Source organism: Phoenix dactylifera, chromosome 4, assembly GCF_051530095.1.
Source record: "Phoenix dactylifera cultivar Ajwa chromosome 4, Ajwa_hap1_PhDact_Kaust_v1.1, whole genome shotgun sequence".
Taxonomy (NCBI): Eukaryota; Viridiplantae; Streptophyta; class Magnoliopsida; order Arecales; family Arecaceae; genus Phoenix; species Phoenix dactylifera.
Genome location: NC_143193.1, coordinates 23,816,358 through 23,824,611, shown reverse-complemented (window position 1 = coordinate 23,824,611; position 8,254 = coordinate 23,816,358). Strand labels below are relative to the sequence as shown.

Here is an 8,254-nt window from a genome sequence, read left to right as displayed (position 1 = left end):
CTCTTTGAAGTAAACTCTAAACTTTTGCTTTTAATGATTTTTATTTATTGATATGTTTTTGATCCATGCGTAGTTATTTCGTAGATAGATCTTTAATGGAGTATGATTATTGATATATGGATTGCTTTAGTATTTGATTCGTCGTAGACGTAGAAAGCACGTCGAATGCTTAGAAATTGAGTTCATATGTTCATGAAACATATACCATGATTAGATCTATCCTACATTTAATCTTTAATCAAGAACCATAGAGTTTATTCCTTGGATGCAATATCATCAAGGGGGATTCCAGATCCCTACCATTTTTATTTCATTGAATTGTGTTTATTATTCTCTGCATTTAATTTCTGAAAATCAAAACATCATTTTAATCCACATATTTATTCAACTAAAGTACTAATTATATCTAAAAATTACGCTAATAATCTATAGATCGTTCCCTGAGGATTCGACCTCGGACTTCCGAGATTTTACTACTTGTGCGATTCTCCTGCACTTGGGAGAACAATTTTATTTTTGCATCAAGTTTTTGGCGCCGTTGCCGGAGAACGGCTCAGTTATTAGTATAATTTTAGATTTAATTAGTACCCTATCAGTTAGATTGAACATTGTAGTAAAACTAAAACTGAAAAAAAAAAAAAATTTCTGCTGTTTTTATTTCCTGCACAGTCTGCATCAAACTCTGATATCTGAGTAATCCACCGTCAGATTATACTCAAATTTTGTCAGCTGCTGTAGGACACATGTTTCTTTCATCTGAACGGTCTGATGGATATTCTGATACTTTTACGACCATTAAATTAATATACAACCTTGCTGCTGTCTACTTTGAATTTTCTGTGTTTAATTTTTTTAGAATTAGAATTTTATTATCATCATATCTCATTAACCCTTGTTGCTAATTGAAAATTGATAAGAACTTTAAGAAAAGATCAAGGGTAATCAATAAAAAAAAAAACAAACAAATAAATAAACTCTGAAATTTTGTATGCTAGGTTGGAATAGGGACAACACTGGACGTCTGAGTCGACAACCTTTTGACAATTCCTTAGATCACATTATTGAAACTTTTTCGCAAAATCTCAGATCTGGTGAGATGGCTGATGATGATGTAGGAAGTCACCATGGTAATGAAGGTAGACCCCCAGTTATGACACTTCGACAATACTTACATCCCACTAGGACTAGTCAACCTTCATGCATGATTATTCCTGAAAATGTAGGACACTTTGAAATCAAACCAGGAGTAATTCAACTGCTGCCCAAGTATCATGGAATAGAATCTGAGAACCCTTATCTTCACCTTAAGGATTTTGAGGAAATTAGCATCACATTTAGAGTGCCAAATGTATCGGAAGATGTCCTTAGATTGACCTTGTTTCCTTTTTCCTTAAAGGATAAAGCCAAAACATGGCTTAACTCCTTGAGACCTAGATCGCTAGGAACATGGCAGGATATGCAAAGAGAATTCTTGAAAAAATTCTTTCCCGCACAAAGGACTAATTTTTTGAAAAGGCACATTAGTAATTTCCAGCAAAAAGACCATGAAACATTTTATGAATGCTGGGAGAGATTTAAAGATTTGCTTCTCTCTTGTCCTCATCATGGGTTTGAAACATGGAGAACCATTAGTTTCTTTTACGAAGGGTTGTCTCCACAGTTGAAACAATTTCTAGAGACTATGTGCAATGGTCTATTTCTGGAAAAGCAACCCGATGAGGCATGGGACTATTTAGACTCTCTCGCAGAGACTGCACAATTATGGGATACAGGGGATAGAGTGAATAAACCTTTGCCTAAGCCTACTAACATTGGACATGGGGGCCTTTATAACCTTAGTATTCAAGATGATATTCAGGCTAAAATGGCAGCCCTTACTAGGAAGGTAGAGGAAATTGAACTTAGAAGGATTGAACCCGTCAAGACCGTAGAGCATAACAACGAGTGTTGTAGGATTTGCGAGATGCCTGGCCATCTCACCACTGATTGCCCCACAATACCCGCATTCAAGGAAGTCTTGCATGATCAGGCCAATGTTATGAATACCTATCAAAAATTTTTCAATAATCCTTTTTCGGGTACTTACAACCCTGGATGGAAGAACCATCCAAATTTCAGGTGGAGGAATGACCAACCTCAACAAGTATATAACCCAACTCCTCCACCTCCGCACCCTCATTATGCACATGCACCCCCTCAAAAATCCAGTCTCGAAGAAATTTTGCAATCTTTCATGCAAGGTCAAGCTAAAATCAATGATGAATTAAGAAATCAACTGACAACGCTAACCACTGCTTTAAGTGCTCAAGAGAAAGGCAAGCTACCAGCTCAACCACAACCTAATCCTCAAGTCTATGGCGGTAGCAATGCATCATCTTCAACTTTGCATAAAGAACAAGCAAAGAGTATAATAACTTTGCGAAGTGGAAAGGTTATTGACCGACCAGTCCCAGAACAAACACAAGTTATACCTGATTCTGACCCTCCCAAGACAAAAGAAAAGGATAATGAAGAAACTGAAACACCAATATCTACTGAAAAAATTGAATGTCCTTTTCCTGCACCATTTCCACAAAGATTAAAGCCCTTGCAAAAGCTTGAACCAAACTCTAAAATTCTTGAGCTTTTTAAGCAAGTAAAAATCAATGTACCTCTTCTTGATGCAATCAAACAAGTGCCTTCCTATGCAAAATTTTTAAAAGATTTGTGCACTGTCAAGCGTCGTTTAAATGTCAAGAAGAAGGCATTTCTGGCTGAAAATGTGAGTGCAATTTTACAGCATAACATTCTTCCTAAATATAAGGATCCAGGTTGCCCAACTATCTCGTGCATCATTGGCAATTTTAGGATTGAGCGAGCATTGTTAGATTTAGGAGCGAGTGTGAATTTGTTGCCATATACGGTATATGAGCAACTCGGTTTGGGTGAGTTGAAGCCAACAACTGTGACCTTACAATTAGCTGACCGGTCAGTGAAGGTCCCTCGAGGGATTATCGAAGATGTGTTGGTCCAAGTAGACAAGTTCTATTTTCCTGTCGACTTTATCGTACTGGACACACATCCGGCTTCCAATTCACCATCTCAGATTCCAGTCATCTTAGGACGTCCATTCCTTGCAACTTCTAATGCATTGATCAATTGTAGGAATGGTGTCATGAAGCTTTCTTTTGAAAATATGACCTTGGAACTGAACGTCTTTAGTATAGGTAAACAACCCAGTGATCATGAAGAAAGTAAAGAAGTTGAATGGGTTGAAACCATTGCGGAAGAATATCAGTTAAAAGAAACATTTACTGAATCGGCCGACAATGGTTTGATAGATTGGTGTTCTGAAGGTACTGCTGATGATACGGTCCCACCTATTTTAGATAACTCGGATGTCATGATGGTCAATGGGTGGAGACCGAGAATAGAGGAATTTGAACATTTGCCATCTCGAGGAGCAAAGATAGTACCATCCCATGAACAAGCACCTAAGCTCGAGTTGAAACCTTTACCGAAGGAACTCAAGTATGCCTTTCTTGGATCCGATGACACTTTTCCTATAATCATCTCATCTGATCTTGATCATGCCCAAGAAAGAAAATTACTTGGTGTTCTAAAGAATCATAGAGGAGCTTTAGGGTGGTCTATTGTAGACTTGAAGGGGATTAGCCCTTTAATTTGCACGCACCGGATATATTTGGAGGACAATGCCAAAACCACAAGGCAAATGCAACGCAGGTTGAATCCTACGATGAGAGATGTGGTTAAAGCAGAAGTCCTCAAGTTGCTTGACGTGGGTATTATTTACCCAATTTTCGATAGCAAGTGGGTGAGTCCAACTCAAGTCGTGCCCGAAAAAGCAGGTCTGACGGTAGTCAAAAATGAGCAGGGTGAGTTAGTCCCAACTCGTGTCCCGACGAGTTGGCGCATGTGTGTTGACTATCGCAAATTGAATTTGGTCCCTAGGAAAGATCACTTACCCCTACCCTTCCTAGACCAAGTTTTGGAAAGAGTTGCAGGACATAATTTTTATTGTTTTCTCGATGGCTATTCCGGATACTACCAAATCGAGATTTCACCAGAAGATCAAGAGAAGACTACTTTCACTTGTCCTTTTGGTACATTCGCTTTCCGTCGGATGCCGTTCGGGTTATGTAATGCACCTGCAACATTTCAAAGATGCATGCTCAGTATTTTTGAAGACATGAACGAGAAGTTTTTGGAAGTGTTCATGGATGATTTTTCTATTTTTGGCGATTCTTTTGATGATTGTTTACTACATTTACAAGCTGTCTTAGCTCGGTGTATAGAAAAGAACCTGATACTGAATTGGGAGAAATGCCACTTCATGGTGCCAAAGGGAATTGTCCTAGGACATATTGTTTCATCGAAGGGCATGGAAGTTGATAGAGCTAAGATTGACTTAATCGCCAAGCTACCTGCACCCAAGACGGTTAGAGATGTTAGATCATTTTTGGGTCATGCCGGATTTTATAGGAGGTTCATCAAGGACTTTAGTGTCATAGCCCGACCATTATGTAACCTCCTATCCCTTGATACACCGTTCAATTGGACTGAAACCTGTCAAGAGGCATTCGAAAAGTTGAAGTCTATGCTTAGCACTGCACCCATCGTGCGACCACCCGATTGGTCATTACCTTTTGAGATCATGTGCGATGCTAGTGACTATGCGATAGGAGCTGTCCTAGGACAACGTAAGGATAATAAGCCATATGTCATTTACTATGCAAGCAAAACTTTAAATGATGCTCAAATGAATTACACCACCACCGAAAAGGAATTGCTTGCAGTAGTATTTGCATTAGACAAATTTCGCTCTTATATCCTTGGTGCTCCTATTGTTATCTTTACGGATCATGCAGCGCTAAAATATTTACTGGATAAGAAAGAGGCTAAACCACGCTTAATACGATGGATTCTTTTACTCCAAGAATTTGACATCACTATCAAAGATAAAAAGGGAGTAGAGAATGTGGTTGCTGACCATTTATCACGGCTAGTTTTTAATGATTCGGTGCCACAGTTGCCCATCAAGGACTCGTTCCCTGAAGAGCAATTGTTTGCACTTTCTACTATGCCATGGTATGCTGATATTGTAAACTTTCTTGTCACTAACCGGATGCCGGAGCATTGGGGATCGAATGATAAGAATAATTTCTTGCGTGAAGTAAGAAATTATTATTATGATGCTCCTTATTTGTTCAAGTATTGCAATGATCAAATCTTTAGAAGATGCATTCCGGAACATGAGATACAAAGTGTACTCTCTTTTTGTCATGCCAGTGCTTGTGGAGGACACTTTGCATCTAAGAAAACGGCAGCTAAGGTGTTGCAATGTGGTTTTTATTGGCCTACACTATTTAAAGATGCCCACGAGTTCTGTAGGACATGTGACCCATGTCAACGTGTTGGAAGTCTAACTCGTAGGCAAATGATGCCTCTTCAGCCCATTACTGCTATTGAAATTTTTGACATTTGGGGCATCGATTTCATGGGCCCATTCCCACCGTCTTTTGGACATGAGTATATTTTAGTTGGTGTTGAGTATGTGTCAAAATGGGTAGAAGCTGTTGCCTGTAGAACTAATGATCACAAACCTGTTTTGAAATTTCTGAAAGAAAATATTTTTTCATGATTTGGGATGCCCAAGGTTATAATTAGTGATGGAGGAAAACATTTCTGTAATAAGCCTTTTGAGATCCTATTACGAAAGTACGGTATCACTCATAGAATTGCAACTCCTTATCACCCGCAGACTAGTGGCCAAGTAGAGTTAGCCAATCGGGAGATTAAACGAATTTTAGAGAAAACGGTGAATCCATCACGCAAAGACTGGTCTTTAAAACTTTCTGACGCATTGTGGGCTTACCGTACTGCTTATAAAACTATTCTTGGTATGTCCCCGTATCGGCTAGTCTATGGAAAAGCATGTCATCTACCTGTTGAATTAGAGCATAAATCATATTGGGCCATTAGAAAATTGAACTTTGAATTGTCAGATGCTGGTTTAATTCGAAAATTACAATTAAGTGAGTTGAATGAAATTCGTCGGGATGCGTATGACAATGCTAGACTTTGCAAAGAACGAATGAAAATTAGGCATGATAAATCAATTCTAAGAAAATCTTTTAAACCTGCACAAAAAGTTCTTTTGTATGACTCTCGCTTACATCTGTTTCCTGGAAAGTTACGATCAAGATGGACAGGTCCTTTCATTGTAAAAACTGTTTTTCCACACGGGGCAGTTGAAATTGAGAATCCACAGGATGGTCAAATTTTTAAGGTAAATGGACACAGATTAAAACCTTTTCTTGAAAATTTTGCAGATGAAGAGGACTCCTTTCCCTTGGGGGAGCCTTCTTATGACTGAGCATGACGGCCAAGGTATGTGTATATTAGTTAGAATTATTTTTTTTCTTTTATTTTTCTTCTTATTTTCCAGGTCTTCTTTTCTGAAAATCAACAGCTCAAGGTATTCTTTTTTTCTCCAATATTCTTTTCTCTATTGTTTCTCACATATAGTTTTCTTGCATTTTTTACATTGAGGACAATGCAATGTTTAAGTTGGGGGGAGGGAAATATTTTGACAAAAAAAAAAAAAAACTTGTTTTTGCATTTGATTTATTTTATTACTTTCTTTTCTGAGCAAATGCACATGTATTTTCATATTGAGTGTGTACAACTATTAAGGCAAGGAACACATGCATACTATGACTGATCAGAGACCTATTATTAGATCCCCACACCTGTACTTAATGACAATAGGAAGGCCTCAGGAGTTCATATTTGTTAACTGCATTTTTGTTAGCCTTATCCATAAAAGAAGTATGAGTATCCTTGTTCGTACCATAAGGTTCAGGATTTGGTTTTCACATAAAGATAGAGGTTGAATATCCCGACTAGATTACTTAGGTGCCTTATGATCCGACTTTGGTTGACCTATAGTCACGATGCAGTCACATATATAATAAAAATATTTATATGGTTCAGTCTATCATTTCTTTTCTTGCATAATTATTATTCAAAAAAAAAAAAAAAAACTTATGATGACAAGTCTGGCCTCGTGGCGTAGTCTGGTTCGAGTAATTAAGTCCGAGGGGTGTTTCACCTAATGTCTTGAGCCAACTGGATCGGGGGTCATTGACTGAAAGCTCGCTACATGGACCTTACTAGAGCCTAATGGGGTTGGATAGCTGTAGTTGTCATGTGTATTGAAAAAAAAAAATGAAATAAAAATAAGCATGAATGAGTTGGTTAGGCTGAACCTAGTGACATGTGGTAATGGCTGGTTTGACTCCATTGTATTGGACCTCTGTGTACCCGGGTTGTTTAGTTGAGATTGATAGCTCTTTCTTTACATGCGAACCATTCTTGACAAATTTAGACAACATGTGATATTCTGAAAATTTGATGGATCAGGTTCTAATAAAGTGTAGAAAACATTTGTGGACTTGAGTAGTGCACCTAAAACTCAGGCGGTGCCCTATTGTGGTGGAGGTATTAGTACTCTGAGAAAATCATATGATTTGATGCACATTACACTTTTATATTCCTTGCTTTGATAGTTGCCATACTTGAAAATATTTGTCAATTAATTACATGTGTATTAGCTTAGGGTTTATTTTTATTAGAATCTCATGTCATATAATTCATGATGTTCGTGGGTAACATCCCTGAAAACCCTCACGAGACAACACTCGTCCACTAGGGTAACCTAGGGGTTTAACGGCTTGTTGCACGTGCTAAGTGCAATCGTGATTCCTACGAAAGTGAGTACTTATCTTAGTTTTATGTCTTTAGCTTCAATAAAAAGTCAAAGGTTAAACCACATCTTTTGTACTCTCATTTTATTATTTGCTCGTTAATTGCTAGAGACTAGCAATAAGCTAGTTGGGGGGTGTGATGAGAGCACAAAAGTGCGATCTACACATCACTCAAATTAGTATTATTGCTAACAAATGATGATAGAAATGCTGTATTAATATTATATTTTTGTGGGGTGCAGGTGATCGTAAATCAAAGTTAAAATGCGCATTGAGCCCGAAAGATGCATCACTGTAAGTGACCAGCTAAACGTTCTGGATTGTTTCCCAGTCGTCACCCCCGCATCATCAGCTCGCGTCCACTCCAGTGTCCGTCTGAGTCCGCTTCGCCCGCGAGCCCGAGTTCATCCATCCACCATGTCATATCAAGCTCCCAGTTCCGTGATCTCAGCGCCAGCGTCTCAGATTCATCACCCGTGATATCA

General features: G+C 38.4%; 1 pseudogene; it reads right to left on the bottom strand.

The window, feature by feature from the left end:
- Positions 1-1,513: 1,513 nt before the first annotated feature.
- On the bottom strand, positions 1,514-1,611 carry LOC120107279 (small nucleolar RNA R71; annotated as a pseudogene).
- Between the last annotated feature and the right edge of the window lie 6,643 nt (positions 1,612-8,254).